The sequence below is a fragment of the Lissotriton vulgaris genome, chromosome 5 (assembly GCF_964263255.1).
Source record: "Lissotriton vulgaris chromosome 5, aLisVul1.2, whole genome shotgun sequence".
NCBI lineage: Eukaryota > Metazoa > Chordata > Amphibia > Caudata > Salamandridae > Lissotriton > Lissotriton vulgaris.
Window position 1 is genome coordinate 103,067,874 of NC_141693.1, and position 18,978 is coordinate 103,086,851.

The 18,978-nt window shown below is 44.3% G+C and overlaps 1 protein-coding gene across 2 annotated transcripts in view; it reads left to right on the top strand.

The window, feature by feature from the left end:
* Nucleotides 1-2,007: 2,007 nt before the first annotated feature.
* Nucleotides 2,008-18,978, top strand: part of PHF19 (PHD finger protein 19) — a 284,351-nt gene continuing 267,380 nt past the window's right edge. Inside the window, exon 1 of one of the 2 annotated variants that reach the window (XM_086920992.1) lies at nt 2,008-2,209. The gene's annotated coding sequence lies outside the window, so the exon portion shown is untranslated. The remainder of the gene's footprint in view (nt 2,210-18,978) is intronic. The other variant, XM_086920990.1, reaches the window with a different exon arrangement.

Below are 18,978 nucleotides of genomic sequence, written 5' to 3' on the forward strand. Positions count from 1 at the left end.
GCAGAACGCGGCCTCTATACCGGTGCCATGCAGGATGCGCCCTGTCTATAGGTGCCGTAGAGAATGAGATGAGATGAGTGCACAAGTGCAGAACGTGACCTCTATACTGGTGCCATGCTGAATGCGACCTGTCTATAGGTGCCGTACAGAATGAGATGAGTGCACAAGTGCAGAACGTGACCTCTATACCGGTGCCATGCAGGATGCGCCCTGTCTATAGGTGCCGTACAGAATGAGATGATGAGTGCACAAGTGCAGAACGCGGCCTCTAGTCTATACCGGTGCCATACACGTGACCTGTATACTGGTGTCATGCAGAACGTGATCTGCATACTGGTCCCATGCAGAGTGCGACCAGTGTACAAGTGCAGAACATTACCTGCATACGAGTGTCATGCAGATCGTGACCTGTATATGGGTGCCATGCAGATTGACCGTTATAGTTGCCATACAGAACGTAACTCGTGTAGAGATGCAATGCAGAATGTGACCTGTATGCTGGTGTCTTGCAGAACGTGACCGTATATTTGTACCATGCAGAGCGCGACCAGTATACACCTGCAGAACGTGACGTGCATACGAGTGTCACGCAGAACGTGAATTGTGTGCAAGTGCCGTACAGAACGTGGCCAGTGCACAGGTGCAGAAAGTGACCTGTAAATTCGTGCCATGCAGAGTGCGCCCGTGTGCAAGTGCAGAATGTGGCCTGTATACTGGTGCCATGCAGAACGTAACTTGTGTAGACATGCCATGTCGAAAGTGACCTGTACACTGGTACCATCACGCAGATTGTGACGTATATAGGTGCCGTACAGAACGTGACCAGTGCACTGGTGCAGAACGTAAAAAGTATACTGGTGCCATGCAGGACGTGACCTGTACACTGGTGCCATGCAGAGTGCAACCAGTGTACAAGTGCAGAGAGTGACCTGAATACGAGTGTCATGCAAAACGTGACCTGTATACGGGTGACATGCAGAATGTGACATGTCTATATGCGCCATACAGAATGAGATCTATTGAAAGGTGCAGCACGAGGCCTGTATATCAGTGCCATGCAGAATTTGACCTGTACATACATGGGTGCCACGCAGATGTGACCTGTGTATACATGCCATACAAAACGTAACTTGTCTGTAGGTACCAACGCCATGCAGAACGTGACCTGTATACTGGTGTCATGCAGAACTTGATCTGTATACTGGTACCATGCAGAGTGCGACCAGTGTACAAGTGCAGAACATTACTTGCATACGAGTGTCATGCAGATCGTGACCTGTATATGGGTGCCATGCAGAACGTGACCTGTACATGGGTGCCATGCAGATTGTGCCATGCAATCTTATGGGTGCCATACCGAATGTCGTGCATCGGTGCCATAAGCCTGCCCAGCCACGCATGCCTCCGACATAGGACATCCCGGGGCAATCGGTGAAGCACTAGCAGTACAGCGAGAATCGAACCAGAATCATAAAATAAATGGAACGTCTACTGTTGCCCCGTAATTGCACTGTATATCATCATATTATAGAAAGACCGCGTGGCTTCGAAACCGGCAGCATGGACGAGTCCTGTAGAACAGTGATCAGCCCCGCCTCAGCCTGAGCCCCAAGCACGTGGGAGGCAGCCAACTGAGCTTGCTTGACATGCTGCGGGCCGGTGCCACCGCGGGGTCCCGTGAGAGGGCTCTTCAACCATCCCTCCTTCGACCCCCTGGAGTCAACCCCGTTCGCGCCACGGCTCTGCAACCCCGCCCCGCCTCGCTCCTCCCTCCTCCAGCCCTCCTCCCATGCAGAGCCGCAGGGCAGCCGCCCAGCCCGCCCGGGTCGCGTTCTACTGTCACCGCCCGGCCTGGGACAGGCTCACCCGAGACACACCTCCAGCCAATCACCGGCCCGATCCAACCTGGGCGGTACCCGCTGACTGAGGGAGGAGGGCTCGGACAGAAGCACGTGCGGCGCCCACAGCCAATCACTATTCCGGACATCTGTGCTGCTCAATAGGATTGGCAGAGTGTCACAAATCATCCAATCCTAGCTCACCTTAGTCGGTCCCAGACCCGCCCACTCCTGGTTGACTCCCAGAATATGTTCTGACGCGGGATCTGAAGTTATGCGACCCGAAAAGTGCTGAAATTACGGACAAATGACATCCATGGAAAGATCAACAAGGGGCCGCGAAAATTAAGCTGGTTTCAGGGACTGATCGTGTAAGTAGCAGGCGGGGAATCACATTAGCCTCTTGGCTGCGTTTTTATTTTATTTGTTACGTTTTTTTTACGCACAGTTGAATTTTTGAATATGCATTTGTTGGATGAATTGACCTGTTGACACCTAACGGATTGTGGGTTTGGGCGGAAGCAGGACTGCCTGGCCGGGAGGTGTGCCAGTGGCGCGGATCTCCACGCTGACTGCATGCCAAGCCTGTCCTTGCGCTGCAGAGCTATCAGTGGAGAGGGGAAGTGTCATTTGTGAACCTGCGTGGCTTGTGATGTGAGAGGAGCTGACAGGGGAGTAGCTAAAGGTGTCTGAAACCGGGGTTGGAGTAGTGATGGGGAGCGGCGGATGGAGGGGGAGAAGCAGCACGCACTGGACTGACAATTTTCACTCTGCAGAGAGGGAGTAACCAAAGTGTGCTGTGCACTCTCAGGCACTGTAGTCCTCTGCACTTACTGTGGGAGGAGGGCTATAGGGGGGCATAGAACTGGACTCTGACAGCGACACGAAGCCATGATAATGACAATGTATTTGATCAAAATCGCTGCAGCATGACTAATGTTCTGTTATAATCTGCAGCACTGGTCACCAGTGGGTGCCTCTACCGGTCTCCAGCGTGCGCTACCTCTTGCCTCTTCTGTGTGTGTGTCACAAATAGCTTCTCCGTTCAGTAAGTGTACCACTGTGTCACATTGGCTCTTGTACAAGGAAGGAAATGGATCCCCGGATGCTTTTTGAATGATAAAAAAAGAGGTTGAATCAGGGTTCAGTTAGTCCCTCGGGGCCTGGGTGCCACTGCACCTGCTGCACCAGTGGAAACTACGCCTTTCTTCCTCTGTGCCCCGCTGCCCTTCAGTGCCTGTCTTCTTGCATCCAGTGTGTGAGCATCCTGTGTCCGCTCTCTGCTTGATAACTGTGCACTAACTGGCTTCCAGTGGGCGCCTGCTCAGTACTTGTGTGTGAAGATTAACTGCCCGTCTGCTCGATCTTCCAGTGATCCCACGCGTGCTTCCTGTCTCTACCTGCACCAATCCCCATGCCCGTCACCAAAGAGATGGGGATGGAGCCTGTTCGTGTGCCGACGCCCCTTCTCCTACAGTGCCTGTCTTCACTTGCTCCTGTTTGTGCTTACACTAGCCTCATGTGCTAGTTCATGCCTCCGCTCTCAGTGTGTGTGACTCTTCTGGCCACCTGTATGTTCTCCATTCGCCTCCTTTGGCTTATAACATTGGCCTCTTTTTTTGTTGCTGTGCAGTCAGTAAGTGGTAAACAGGGCCACTGGAATTATATGGCATGGAGGACCAAATTATGCAGCAGGGTTGACAAAATTATGCGACAAAAAAGGCAAATGATGCTGCCTAATGCGGCACATTTTGTGATAGTATTAATTGAATATTTTGTGATTTCTCTATATGTTAATGCTGTCTGGGCTATGTTTCACCTAATTGGTACCTCGATAACACCCAAATACAACAATAAGCAACCGAAAGGTGACAAGCAATCCTTTGCGAAGGGCCTTACACCGTGCTGCATCAGGTCATTTCGTTTTAATAACTTTTGGTTCGCATGAGCTAGAAACCATTTTTTGTTAACATATGCAAATTATGCAGCAGGGGATGGAATATATCATATGGCAAATTGGTATTAATGCGGAAAAAGTAGTAGGTGCAAAATCGCACAATTCCAGTGGCCTTGAGGATAAATATTAATGTATTGTGGAGCACGTGCTGATCTGGCAGAACCCTCTACCTTGCCTAGGTGTATTTTTGAGTGCACCGTTAGCTGTAACACATGGTTATAATGCAAATCTTGCGTTGGGGAGCCTCCACATACATATAGGTCTCAAGCACCCCCCCACCCCCCCACACACACACAGATCTCAAGCTCTCCTCCACACACAGACCTCAAGACGTCCTGCACACGCACAGATCTCAAGCTAATGTATGCAGTTTGCCCAGGAGTGTATTGTTGTTGCATCAGGACAAAGGTAGCCTTTCTTGTCCTTTAAACACAGAAACACCAGTAACAGAACTCCCAATTAAAACAAAGTCTGAATAATCTGTTCACACCTGATGTGGGACAGCTTGATGGTTATTGTTGCATATTAAGGCAAAACACACCCACACTTCCAAGACTCCTCTTACCGTCTGCTCAGCCCAGTGCAGCAGGAACCACAATGCAGTGGACAGGTGAATGGCTTGCTAGTTCATATGAGTAATGGAAATAATTCTCCCCTTAGTTTGACTTGCACTCAGTCCATTTTAGCTCCTGCGTGCTGAAACTTTATTACACCAGGGAGCAACTATGTCTTATTTGGTGCAAGTGACCTACCTCTTAAAAGCTACGTAGGACATAAGGTCCCTTCCGAAAAGTAGAAATCAGTTACAAAACGCCTCCATCACTGGGCTCTAAATAAAGGCATAGAGTCCTTCCTTATGTCCAGGGATTGCATGCTCTCTATTAGTTGGTATTAGAAGCAGTGATGTCATTGGACATTTCACTAATATTTGGTGTCTCTCTACCAGGGCTCTCTGAGGCCACTACTGTCGCCCATTGGTTTGTGCCTCTTTCATCAGTGTTTTTTGACAGACTACTCAGCATGGACAGGGAGTAGATTCGCAGGTTCAGCACGATCTATAGAATCACTGATGAGTGACACAGGTCTGGAGAATTCTGGAGGCTCTTGGCATCCTCTTGGTGTGGTAACAATGGTACAGTATCTGGATGTCTGTGCAAAATGTCTGGACACATGTCCTTCACAACTTTCTTGGGACATTGATCCCCTATCACTCTCTTGTTAACTAAATTCAATGGGGACTCATTTTTAACTTTTGCTATATTGATTTGTTTTTGTCTCCATTTAGTACTGCTCAGGCAGCTGATTAGTGTCCGGGGTGGTGGTAGCGGTTGATTTTCCAAACACCAGATCAGCATACTATTAGTGTAAAGTTGCTGTGCACTCAATGATAGATCAAACAACATCCCTCACCAAGGGACTGTTCATAGGAATGGGAGCCAATATCAGTAAGAATCTTCTGTGGTATCCCAGAAGTGGCCCATGTCTCCCTATTTTCAGGAAGAATGACCTCTACAGACTTGCTGGGCACCAAATTAACTTCAAGGTACCTGCAGACTTTATGACCACAAGTAGATCTGCTCCAACTTAGAAAGGGCAGGAGTCTTCATACACTTGTTACCCTGGACTATGTCTTTTTTGCAATGATTGAATGATAGCCACATGGGTCAAACATTTGTTGCAAGGCAGAAGGGGCATTGCACTAATTTCTATTAGAAATCGAGGTTTTACTTGAACTCCTTTCTCATACGGCCAGCTTCCACCAAGCATTCATCACTGCCTGAGCAGTTCTTTGTGTGTCAATGAGGAGCATTGGTGCTTTTCCAAGTGATTATTTCACTCATTGTTTCGCTGTGCCAGATTGGCTGCCTCGCAGTACTTGCCATAACTTGAGGCTTCAACAGTCTCCTATACTCATCAGTTCTTGGGCACTGCGGAGTTAGTTGTGAGTCTGATATGTTCCCCTATTCTTTCTGCCCTACTGACAGTGGGCAGTCACTGGTCTCTGGTACATCGTCCACCAGATTGTTAATAGCAGGAAAGAAGTTTGCCCAAAACTGATTGATACCTGTGTAACAGTAGGAGCTGTTTTCTAACATCTCCAGGGTAACGGGTACCCGATCCATTGATTACGGAGATGAGCAGTTTATGCTTTGTAAGTATTCAGAAGGTTTGATATAGACATATAAGTGAAATTGTTGACAACCTCACATAATGGCATTTTTCTCCTCCTGGATTCAGTGTATCTTCCCCTGGCTGCTGTAAGGCAGTGTTATCCAGTGTAGGTCCAGTAGAATAGATATGTGCGAGACTGTGTAAATGAGCCTAATGTAGATTGTTTTATGTAAATCTGTCTTTTTTTAGAGATCTTGACAATCTAGACCTGCTTTGGATGCCACTGATGTAGGGGCTCATGCAAGCTTTCTGGGGGCCCTTGCTTTGTTCGTCTTCAGTCAATATTGTTTTGAGTTTGCACAGACTGGCTTACATCCCTAACGTTCCTCTGGTTAGCATACATCACATTAATAGTGATGGACTCCTTCACACAACCTATCATGTTTCTCGATTCCATGTCACTTAGCAGTTTGTGGATGGGTTTCGTGATTCTCATTGCGTCCAGAAAGAAGTGTCCACAATAACTGATCAATTTGAATATATTTCGTCCATGTCAGGTTCTCAAATACTACTTTGACGAAAAAGATATATCCAAATAATTGAACACTTTGCCAGTTCTTGGATCAAAGCAACGGGTAATGTCCTACTCCATGGCCTCCCAGGATCCGCGCTGGCACCCCTTAAGGGCATCCTACATGCAGCAGCATGTCTCATCCAGGCCCGCAAGAAATATGACCACATCACCCCCATGTTGATGGAACTCAGTTGACTCCCCTTGCCAGACCTCAGCACCTTTAAAACCAGCTGCATCATTTACAAGCAATCACAACCAGCACCCATGCTAATCTTGCAGACAAGCTCACCATCGCTGGTGCTTCTCAGTACAGCCGCAGTGAGGACATCATCCAACTGAAGACTGAGAAGTGTAAAAAAAGAAAAAGCCTTTTCCATGTATGCACTCCAGATCTGAGAAATCATCCCTGTATCCATCAGGACTGTTCTATTTATGCTCCAAAGGAACATAAGAAAGAACTGATTACTCATCTACCCACACTGCATCACAAGGCTTTTGCCATCCATAAATCAGCTAAATCGCATATCACTTGTTGACTTATGCCTGTCTTAGACCCTTGCAATGCTGTACAACCTTTTGGCTGGGTTTGCAATATAGAAATAACCATATACATACAATATAGATTGTTCTTATCCAGATGTGGTGTTGATTTTGCTACCAACATGTGTAAATCAAAAGGTTATCATTCAGATCTATCATACATTGCTGACTTAAGAAAACCCTAAGGAGGCACAGAGACTCCCAAATGTAGCCTGTTGTGTCTATGCAGGTTTGCATAAGTTAAAATGTTTTAAAATGAGATTCAAATGTAATGGGGGCTGATGGACGTCCTGGCTCCATGTCGGGTTTGGAGCGGTCTGCCATTATGCCAGCTTTGTTAAGGAAATGTGTGTTATGGATTTAGTTATCTTCAAGTTCAAACAAAGTCTAACCTCTCTAGGTTTGAGGGTTCTTTTCATGACCCTGATTGGGGAAGCCAATGGTGTCAGGCCTTTCACATTTGTTTATGAGAACAGCCTGCTCCACCTTTATTATTTTCACCTACACATACAACCTCATGTGGAACATTATCTTTCTGTGACACACTGCTGCTCGTTGTACCATTTCACGAGTGACTTTCTAATTATTTTCACCTTGTTCACACGTCTAAACATACAATTAAAGAGTTATAGCACTTCTGTAGCTGTTCAACTGAGAAGTGTTCCAGTACCGGCTATAGTCAAAAATATCTGACTAGCGTCTCTCTTCCACTGCATGAGATCTTTTTTTAACAATTCTTTAAAGTGTTTGTAAAGTAATGACCAGACCTGAAGGATGTCAGAGCGATGAACTGTGAAAATTCAAGTTAAGGGTGATACATCTGAATTATTTTTCATTGTATTCCGTACTTTATTGCCATAACGATTAAGAAGAGTACGTAATATTATCATTGATCCTAAACACTATAGAGACTAAAGAATAAACCTCGTCAATGCATGAGGGTACGTATGATAGAGAATAACTCACGATAGACATTGGTAACAAATTCTGTGATTCAGTTTGTTTGAGTTCTGCGTCAATCAGTGGTTTTCGGCTGTTTTCAATGGTTGATATTGGCTCTAGAAATGGGCTTCCAGAGGTTTGGCTATCCACTGGTTATTGGTTCATGGGTTTTTAGCTGTTCCCAGAATCCTTTGGGTTTCAGTTGTTTTACAGTGTCTCTGTTTAAAACCTATTGTTAATAGAACTAAAGTGCCATTCCAAATGTCATTACGTATCAAGTATGTTACGGTACCTCTGGACTTTGTCCTAGTTTCTCACCCATCCTAAGTAGAATTGTGGCATAACATACTAACCATGAACACAGGTCGTGAGATACATTCAGATTTGTGTTCAAACAGAAGTGTCCACACAAATCGTAGTTCTGAGTTTAAACAATCATTTTCACTCGGTGTAATTTCTCAATGAAGTAAATGTCACACCTTAATATGTGGTAATAGCCACATATTTTCTAGATTATTTTTAATCATGATGAATTTGAGCCTAGGTTGCGGAGAAAACGCCACAGATCTCAGAAAGCACACTTCTTCAAACACGCCAAAACCTACAGCCTGAGTAGTGAAATGGTATAGTATGCCTACTTAACAGAAGTGGTGGCTCCCCTGGGTGATCTGAAGGGAGACAGCACCGTTGGGTGGGAGCCCGGTTGCTTTTTCACTGGACATCAAAGTCACAAACTGCTACTGGTGCTGGGCATGGGCTAACAGCCACAGGTGGATCTTCAGGTGCAAGACATAATATATTAGGCTTTCATGACATGAGTGGCTGGTCGCTGTTCAACCCTTTGTGGAGATCTGGATCTACGGAACGGTGGCAAGTGCTGGACCGAATTGTTCTAGGAAGGAAGAAAAGGTAACGTGGATTTCCACAATGAAAAGGAATGATGCGGGTAGGTTGAGACAATACAATAATTTCCTCCGTTCACAAGCTTGAGATGTCAAAAATGTGTACTGAGGGTCATTGGCCATTTTCCAAAGTGATGCCCCCTCTGTTCGAGTCTGGCTAGCTGGACTGCAAGCTCAATATCTTGATATTTCCTTCATGCAGAGGTCAGTGAGTTGGGTCGTTTTCCTTTCCCTCCTGGCGAGAGTTAAGCAACTCTCAGTGAAATAGAAAGTCCAACTTCCTCTTGTTCGAGGGAAGGTCACAGCAATAGGGCTACCCCTGGGGGCCAAGTTTCTTCCCTACCTTGGAGAAACATCAATTTTCAGAGTCCTGTTGCTGGTCGGGTATGGCCCTATGTTGTTCTAACGAAGCTTATTAGAGATTCAGACTAATTCATTATAGTAACTCCAAGAAGACATTATTTATTTAAAACCAGTGGCACTCTTGAAAACCCAGCGGTAGGCAATGTTTGGTGCAGAGTTAAACAATCATAACCCCAGCCACCAACTGAACAAGCATCTTTGTGCAATTTCTTTCCTTGCTTTCATGAACAAGCTTAAGAGTTAGCACCAGCTGGTACAAAAACTGTGGATTCCCAGTGAAGCCAGACAGGCTTCTTAAGTCCTGATTAGGTTCTCTGCAGTTTCACACATTTCTCGGACATAGATTTCCAGAGGATGTGGATTGAGCCTCAGACATCTTCATGGAGAATTCGCTTTTCTCCAGGTAGATCAGCAGACAGAGCCTCCAAGTAGCAGAACTAATTTTGGTTAGACATTAGTGTTCAGGCAGAGTCTGGCTGAACATTTACAAAAACGCAACACGTATGCAACTACGGTGGTCTATCGGTGGTGGAGCCCCAGGCATCCTATGGTGGTATCATCTTAGGCTGGGGGAATCACATATCAAGTGCTGCTTGCAACTTGTCTAGGAATAGGATGCTGTTCATAAGGAGCTCTGTCTCCTGGTATATGTCATGGAGGCTGAAACATAAATTATTTTAAAGGGCCGCAGTTATGGGAGGCTGAATAGATATTATTTAGTTGTCTCTCTTTCAATAGTACAGGTAGAGAGATGTGTGCCTATGTCTCTTCTCTTGCACTTTATCCCACCCTCCCTCTACAGCCTCGCGAGAGGCAGTTCTCACCATCTGCTGTGGGTGAGACACCCCTGATGCACTGTCAGTCCAGCAGAGGTCTGCGGGTGACCGTATGAAAGCCCAAGAGGCACCTTAAGTGGGCTTACAGAGATTGAGACCTTACGAGTTACCAACATTGGGCCATCGCCTAAAGAGGCTTGAACTGAGGGACGCACCACGATATATAGCAAGGACTAGAGGACACATCATGATACATGTAGCAAGCAGGCACGGCCCGTGCCGGGCGTTATACTGGGGCGGTGATGTCAAGCAGGGGAGGGTCAGGGTGGGGGGTTGTAAAATGCGGGATTTGGACCATTAGAGGTAAGTACCGAAAAAAAAAAGAACGAATTTCGTTGCCCACGCTGCATCACATTTGGCGATGCAGCGTGGGCAACGAAATTCGTTTTATCCATGTAGCTCATGTGCGGTTTGTGACTTAACTGAACCTACCAAAGAAAATGTGCTAGACCAGACTCACATATGGACACAAAACAATCACACAAACTGCAAAACCAAGAGCTGTGTGTACATGATCACTTAGCCTTGTGTCCAAAGATACATCAGCATGACAACCAGACTTGTCAAGGTGAAGATCACAGACCATCAAAGTGGTATCCGCTGCAAAAAAGCTGCCACCAAAATGGGTACTCTCTTTCTCACCCACAACCATACACCAGATGACTTTCACTGGACAATCATGGAATCACACAACAACATTAGCAAAAAAACCTCTTTCGGAGGGAACAAAACTGGATTGTCTGTTTAGCCACAAATAGGACTTGCCTCAATGATATCATTCCTTGGTGCGAATTGGACAAATGAGCCATACCTACTGATGAACTCTTTTAACGGTGCTTGACACACGTATCCCATTCCTGTGGGTGCACTCGCCATGAGGATGTACCCATGGGTTAATACATCGGAGCATACACACTTTGATTCTCCCCTTAAGTAATGATCATCCATAGTCCACATGACACTTTAGTCAGGAGAGCTATATCTCCGCTTGCCTGGGATATGACTCTATCCTACTCTAACTACCACTTTATGAATGATTTAATGGGTTTATGTCTGTACCGTCACGTGTGTATCTCCTGCCGGTATGTCTGTCTTTACATGTCTGCACACTCACCGACAGGCGTGATTCCGCCTACGGCATTTTTTAAATTACAGTTGCCGAAAACATTGTGATTTTACAGATGGGTATAACTGCCTGAGTACCCAACACTGTCTTGCCTCTCTTCCACAGTTTTTTTGTATTTCGTGAGTCGGATTTTAGATATTTAGCCAGGTAAGGTATACCTTACACTTTAACAGTGCATTTTTATGATTGGGTATTTATCAATCCTTACACCTACATTCCCAACCATTTGTAGATTAGGTTTAGTAGTAGAAGAACAATATCAAAAATCATCATACATACAAAATGATAACACATGAGGAAATACAGGAAAGACCAACTTAAAAAGGAAGAATAGCAGCTAACCAATCATTATTGTTAATGCAGTCGATCATGGCCATATCGCTGGATATGATAAAACAGTTTCCTTATAAAAAAATAGAGTGTATCCTCTTATAAAACACAGAGACTGATAAGAAAAGATATCTTGTTATAGAAATAAAAGACATACATAGATTAAGTTTATATGTTCCCGATGAATTGCCCAGCCCACAATGACTATTTAAGACAAAAACATGTTGATACATGTCTTTACCGCTTTGTTAGCTGTACAGGATAATTTCCTCCAACACAACCACCTCTTGTTTTTACTTCCAACAAGAGGCGCTACCTATTAAAACTCCTGAATGGTCTCTCCTAGTTATTTTTAAACCACATAGTCACCATTCCACACACTGCACCTCCACACACACTTCATCAGGATGTCTTAATTGTAAAAGACTTCCAGCAAAGAGCCCGCTCGAGGGGCCCGTTGGGCACTGCAGCACCAGCCCAACAAGGAGCTGCAGATGATGAAGCATGACACCCCATGGGGTGTGTGAGGGCCCTTGCTCCTGATGGATCAGATCCCCACAATCTGCTTGCCCAGGCTCTTCTGACACACTACCTCTTCTGACCTGTTTGGGAGGAGCTGCCTATTTGATGGGGGACAGTGGACATTTCAACAACATCATAGATGTGTGTTTGTACTTGTACATTATCAACTCACATTTCCCTGCAGTGTCAAATGTGATTGGCCAGTTTCTACACACAAGCAGCACCAGTTCTGACCTACTACCTTGATGTTCTCTTTCTCTGTGACTTCAGAGGAACTATATACTCCTTGTGATTACGCACAAGGACTGCGAGATAGATCATGCAATATCATAAAACATGCATGTAGCATGGACTCGGTGATACCTCATTCAATATCACACAAAAGATATGGGACACAGTCTCAGGCGATACATTATATTGTGTAAAACATTAGATATACATCATGCTATATCATACAAAAGGTATGGAGTATGGACTGAGGAATACTCTAGATGTTGAACAAAATGTATGTGATGTGGACTGAGGGTTACATTGTACTATCTCATGCTAAACGTATGTAGCATGAACTGAGAGATATGTTGCTTTAGATTGTGCCAAAAATATGTGCTATCTTATTACATCATGTCACAGAGTGTGGCCCTGACTGAGGGATTCATTGCACTTTGTCATACAAACGATATGTGGTCTAGTCTGAGGGATACGGCTCCCTGTGTCATACAAACGACATGGGACCAAATTTAAGGGGGATGTTGCCTGTATCATACGAATTATATGTGGCTCAGATTGAGGGATATGTCGCCCTGTGTCATACAAACGATATGGGACCAAATCTGAGGGATACGTTGCTCTGTATCATACAAATGATATGTGGCTCAGATTGAGGTATATGTCATACAAACGTTGTACCCCGGACTGAGGGAGACGTTGCCCTGCGGTGTACCACAGGAAAGGTGTACCGTTAAAATTGGCATGAGGAGACAGCATTTGGGAAGGTGGGAAGGAAGATGAAAGGAACAGAGTAAATGTCGTGCCTGAATAAGGAAAATAAGAAACGGTGCAAAAGTTAATTTCATGCATGATTACTTTGAAAATTGCTGGCTTCATAGAATCGTTTCTCTAATCTTCTGTGCCATCTCAAAGAAGGTCCCTCAAACTGTGTATGCAAACAAGAGAGACTGGGGAAAAGGAAAGGTTTCCCCTGAAGGGATATTTATAGATGAAAGTAATGCGAGTAAAGTAGGTTCGAATTAATTTAGCAAGAGTAATTAGAGATATTATTAATCTTTTAACAAAAATATCAATTGTTGGCACGGATTCCAAATGCTAGAGGAATGAGGTGGAACCTTTTGTATATCAAATGTGATCACGAAAATCCTTTTTAATATGAGATTAAATAATTATTTTGTGTAGTAGCTTCATGGACGTACCCTGTTGTATCCTTTTCGATAAGGTCTGATTGATGAATATATTAGCGGTTGCAAAATATCTTGCTGATAAATTGCGAAGGGACATTAAAATTACAGGCTGAGTTGTTTTCCCAGGACCTGCTGAATACAATTCCATGTATTTTGGGAGATCTAACTGAGGAAGTTGAAAGGATTTGGAAAGTGTTTATGAATCTTTATGGTGAAAAACTATTTAATTACTTTTTGTTCACCAATCTACCGAGATGAGTGTCTGCTCTTACGCTTTTTGTGTACACGTTCATTTTTAAAATGTTGATGTTTACAATTCTTGCACTTTTATTTTTGAATAATCCTTTTCGATATCTGAGCTCAACTTGTTTTATCATTCTTTATTTGGTTGTGTCATTATGCATTTTTACTCTTGAAATTAATAATATTGTTACATGCCAGTAAAAAGTTACAAAGGACATTGACAGGGGACGGGAAATGCAAGGTTTGTCATAGGGAAGTGAGCCTGGTGTAAGCTTGGTCTAATACGGGGCTGTCTGCTGAGTTACTGTATAGCAGTGGGCTGTGGAATTGAAAGGTTATCTGCTTTGAATGGGAAGGTGGAATGGTGACCCTACTAATGGAGCCGGGGGTCACAGGCTGCATAATAATCCAGTAGCCATGACCATTAGTATCTTAGAATTGAAAGTACCTTCCTGTTGATTGAAGCCCCTTTGTAAGTGCCTTATTTCATCTGTGACTTCAGTTTTTAAATTGCTTTGGCACATGAGGTTCACCACCACTTGTTGATAATGAACCCTGATATGAAAGAACTTGATTTGAACTTCATAAGGTGGGCCCCTGTGACCTCTCTTACCTATACCAACAGCTCTTCTCAGCCCCCTATAACACCCCCGTCCTCCGAGAGTGACAAATTGAGTAGGCCCATGGCCTCTGCCATGGGACTACTCAGTTTGACTACACAAGTGCGGACACTCTTAAGAGTGGACAGCACAACATACCTGTTGGTTGGCTTTCCTAAATGCAGGCCTGCCAGATACCTTTAAAGTACACATTTGCTCCCTTTTCACAATAACTGCCCTCAGTTTTTGGACATCATTTGTGTCAACTTGCATGCCTCACTTTGTCCTCACTAGTACCTGCTAAAGGCATCACTGCACTTTTACACCCACCACCAACCCAGGTAAGAGTGATCATTTTTCCTTTCTAATAGAAATAGAAATGATTGTTGCTCCGGTTCACCCCTTCTGTACCCAATGATATTCCTGTATCGGATCAGCAAAACCCACCCAGGCACTTTATCTCACCATATACTACCCCCTGGTTAATAGTTCTACGCAGCTATGTTTGCAGCTTTGCGTAAAAGCATGTCAATGGGAATCACACTCTGGCTGAAAGAAGGAAAGATATACTATCTACTGGGTGTAAAAAGAACAGACCATGGCCTGTTCATGGCATTCTTACCTGGGAACTATGTGAACCTGTGCAAAGTAAAATATAACCCTGCCTTTTATCTCTGTTGGTAAAAATACATCACACCTGCCCTGGTGGAACTCTAAAGACTCCCTTTGCCAGTCCGCACTATCTTCAAGAACAGTAGCATCACCCACAAAACCACCAGGGCTTGTATACCCGCCTATCTTGCATACATATGATCTACATTGGCTCTCGGTGCACCTGCAGCCAGGACCTCATCCGACAACATATTAAGAGGCGTTTAAAAAAATAAACAGCAGACTTCCATCCAGGATCTTGAACAACATTCCTGTATTCATCAGGTCCACCACAACCCTATTTCAATTTAGGAAGCAGCTGAAGATGCACCTCCTTTAAACAACACTACTGATGCAGTAAGAGTACACTTTTACTGGGAGTTTGTGGCTTGGAGGTCGAGTAACATGGGGTACCCTTTTGAGCTCCAGGTTCCCCTCCACATTGCTGTCCTATTGCAGTGGCCTTCGGGACTGTGATCCCCACCGGAACCTAGCATGTGTTTCCCAAGAATGGTCTGAGAGGATCGGGTGACCAGTTTTGACGATCTGACTCGATGAGCACCTAAACCGTGCATCGTGGAACCATTGCGGGGAGCTCTGAAGATTCCAGACGGAGAGTAAGATATGGCGCTGCCTTCCTCAGTGATAGTTTGAAACCCACACCTTCCATAGTAGGAGTCACCTAGACAAATGGTGACCGGATACTCCGCTGCTCTTGAACTTTACTTTGAAGTTTGTTTGCCGAACATGGAATACTTTAGCTACCCAATTGTGCGCCCACAAAGCAACAATGTGGTGTAATGGCACATCAGTGGCAAGAGGTGCTTGGACCGCGGCTGCTCTCCAGACGAAGGAAGGCCTCAATAATAAGGCTTCAGACGAAAGGCGCTTCAGCCGAATGGAGGCATCAATGATAAGGCATCAGTGATAAGCCTTTGAGGGTTCTATGTAAGATACCAGTTCCTCCTTTTCAATGGGGCTGTAATTCACTGTACCTAGCCTAGGCTGCAGTGCTTTCCTGAGGGAGGTTCTACCATATTCCATTACCCTCTCATATCGCATCATTCCAATTGCGATACTCGCAAGTGATTATTACTACCTCCTACGGATCAGTATTGTTCTACGTTCCCCGTACCTATGTGGAGCCACTATTTGCTCAATGCAATCTCTCTGTGATTATTGATATGAGCTCCTAATTGCCTTATGTGCCATCTTCGTAGTTGTGTAGCCTTCCACATATCATATCTGATTTATACAAGCAATGTGGTGTTTTGATATTTGGGAACTTCTTCAGAAATCATCACACATTTAGTGTATACTGTGAATTTTTATGTGGGTCAGTCCCTCCCTAGTGGCCCTATTACTCACAATAAGTACTCTCTTTGGGTATCTTTACAATGTCAGACTCCAAAATTTCCAAAGAGAAGGAACTCAAAACACCGAACAGAACCACCAGCTCCAGACTCTCCAATGATAGGTAAACCCATTGATTCATCCAACTTTAGATACTATCTTGAAGAAACTAAATGCAGTGTATGATATTGCTCAAAGCGCAAAAGCAAACACTGATCTCTTACGAGTGGAGGTGGCTGGTATTCGTAAGGACCTCAAAGATTTGACTATCAGGATCACTAACGCAGAGAGGAGAATTATTGCATTAGAGGATCACAACACTGCCCAAGATGAACATCTTCGGAAGTCTGATTCCCTGGTGGCCACAATGGGAGAAGCTACCTCAGAACTTTTGTCCCCCTGAGGGATTCATGACTCCCTGTGCACTCAATATATCCTTCACGAAAGACTTTGAACTAGAACAGGCACACAGCATACCTACTTTCAAGTCCAAGAATGCCCCCACCCATCACTTCTAATTTTTAAACCATTGCAACACCAACACTCAGAACTAATCTTGGCGCATATGACAAAACTCAGACCACCAAGATGGAAGGGAGCGTAAATTGCAATCTCTCAGGACTACGCGAGAGACACAGTGCAAAACAGAGAATGCTTCCTGGCTCTTGAGAAGTCTCTTTGAGACAAAGTGATTCAATCCTCCTTTGTGATTCTTCGAAGTTTAAGAAAATCTTTTAAGGAAAATCACACATTTTCACTGAACAGGCTGACCTCGAGCCTTTCCTCGAGAACAAATCAGAGACTTGAATGGATGCAGGCGATCCTCCCACCTGAACTTCGCCGCGTTCATACTTTTTGCTTCCCATTCCTGATCCCGGATTTTATGCTCATTCTGTGGTCTCCTTTTCAGCTCTGCTTGGATCCCTTCAGATGTTTGTAGGTTCTGTAGCTCTGTTTTTTTCTTTCTCACTCATTGGCCAGGTGAGGTTAACGCACAATTTATGTCATGCTTCCAGGCATTCAAGCGCTCTCTAAATATAATCATCATACGAAACGTCTTTCAGCAGAGCTACTTTTATGTTTCTTACTGGAAAACGAACGGGGCCCCTGGAAATGGGATACAACCCTACCAAGGAAAATACTGATTTGGAAAAGAAAAACACCGGGCACAGTACTGTTTTACTATAGAAGGGCATATGAACTCTAGATATCTATATGCTTTGACTCTTTATAAATATCATCATGAGAAACGTTTTGATCATTACATTTGTATTTATTCTTTTTTGAAAAAATTATTTGTCATATTGGATAGAAAAAACTTTCACATCTGAAAATTACATGTACAAAATTGATGAATACACATTCCCAATGGTGATAATTAGAACCACATTTATATATTTGTCTAATCCTATGATGTAACATTAAACAATCAGTTTAATAAGCATCCTAATTCAATTATTCTGTTGGCAACATTTGATAATTAAAAATTCATGATAAATCTGTTGCCAATATTTCAATGATTTGCTTACATAGTATTATTGCTAGAATACAATGTGCAGAGATTGGTGACATGTTGAAAACCAACGCGTTTCGGCTATGCCTTCATCAGGACTCTGTCACAGTGGTTAAGGTTCCAACACTGGGATGTCTGGACTTTGTTGCTGCTCTGTCTCGTCCACCTTGTACTCCAAAGAGGCTAAAATCCAATCCAGGGAACACAGGAAATTGGGGAAAAGGATGTCCCTTTAGCACCCACACTCGGACCTGGTACAGGGTTGTCTAATGCCTCGTGTCTTGAAGAGACTTTTGTACAAGTTCTCTCGTGTATATTTTCTTTTATATGTGGACCTCATTTGCTTGTTTATTTGCTCTGTCTCAGAAGCTATTTGTTCACTTCATGTGTTGTTACCTCCAGTCTCATCACGGGGGTCGTCTCCCTGTGCTTACGTTTTCGAGGAAATGGGGGACGCAGGAGTCCACCTGTCTCCGAACAAAGTGAAACCGCTCTCCTTTTTTGTTTCTCCACCTGTCCTCTAGAACCGCTTCCTGGTCTTGGGATGTGTAAGCTCAGCGGCAGACCTAATACAGCCTTTTTTGACTCACTGTGTACATTATATACCAATTAACATATTACTAGTTACTTTTGTCTAAGTTACAGTATGTGTTATCACCTTATGAATATTTTGTATGGTATGCTTGTTCTAATCCCACCTTGTAGGGATTATATCACCTTCTGGGTGGGAGGGGGGGCTTTTTCTCCAATCCCCTTGTGCTAGGACTCTGGCTTAGTTAGGTGTCATTGCAACGTGGAGAAACCCCCTTCACCCTTTTCTGACATTATGGTGGATGCATGGTCTCTCACTGCCTTTCATATGATCTCGTCTCTTTGGGACATTTCTACTTTCTCTACAGGGTGGTGTTGTATCTCCTTATTCTTTTTTTTCTTCTTTGTGTTCTCTTTGTTCCAGTGTGAGCCATTGATGTGGCTCCGCTCTGTTTGTTGGTCTGCTTTTGGCTCCACTGCTATTGGTTGTTTTGTTTTGTTAATATACAAAGTGAGGGGATACCCGGCTATCATGGGTTGTGTGTTTAAATGTATCTAAGATAGGTGAGAGAAAGGCACCCAGGTAAATCGGTGCTCGCCTCAATTTCTCAGATCTGCGAGTTACATGCTT